This window comes from Pteropus alecto, unplaced genomic scaffold (genome assembly GCF_000325575.1).
Source record: "Pteropus alecto unplaced genomic scaffold, ASM32557v1 scaffold213, whole genome shotgun sequence".
Lineage (NCBI taxonomy): Eukaryota > Metazoa > Chordata > Mammalia > Chiroptera > Pteropodidae > Pteropus > Pteropus alecto.
The window spans coordinates 4,018,620-4,019,225 of record NW_006434829.1 but is presented as its reverse complement, the minus strand read 5'-3'; positions in this window follow the sequence as shown (position 1 = coordinate 4,019,225).

Here is a 606-nt window from a genome sequence, read left to right as displayed (position 1 = left end):
CGCAATGGACAAAGTGCCCTGAAAGGGAGTTGATTTTTTTTTTTTTTTACACACTTAATCTTAGCAAGATTACTTCAGATGTTTTTAAAAAGTATATTAAGATGCCTTTCACTGTAGTATTTAAATATCTGTTACAGGTTTCCAAGGTGGACTTGAACAGATGGCCTTATATTACCAAAACTTTTATATTCTAGTTGTTTTTGTACCTTTTTTGCATACAAGCCGAAAGTTTGTGCTTCCCGTGCATGCAGTCAGAGACTCGGCACAGGTTTTAGAGGAAAGAGTCGAAGCTGAAGTAGGAAGCCGGGTGCCGCTCCTGCCTCGGGCCCGAAGAGCCACGACGCCCCCCGCACCCGGCGGCCCGGCCGGCTGCTCCCAAGCTCTTGTTCTCCTGCCGCCTCGACAGGCGCACGGGGAAGTGTAGGACTCTTTTTTAAAAAGGTTTCACGGTCAGTCAGTCTTCCCCTCTGCTTTCTCGAAAGCTCCCCGGCCCAGGCCCCGTGCGCACGGGCCGGGCTGGATTTCCTCTTCCACGGGCTGCCGCTTTTCTGGGCGCCTCGAAGCATCAGGGCGGGTGATCGGAGTAGACGTGGGCAGGGAAGAGCG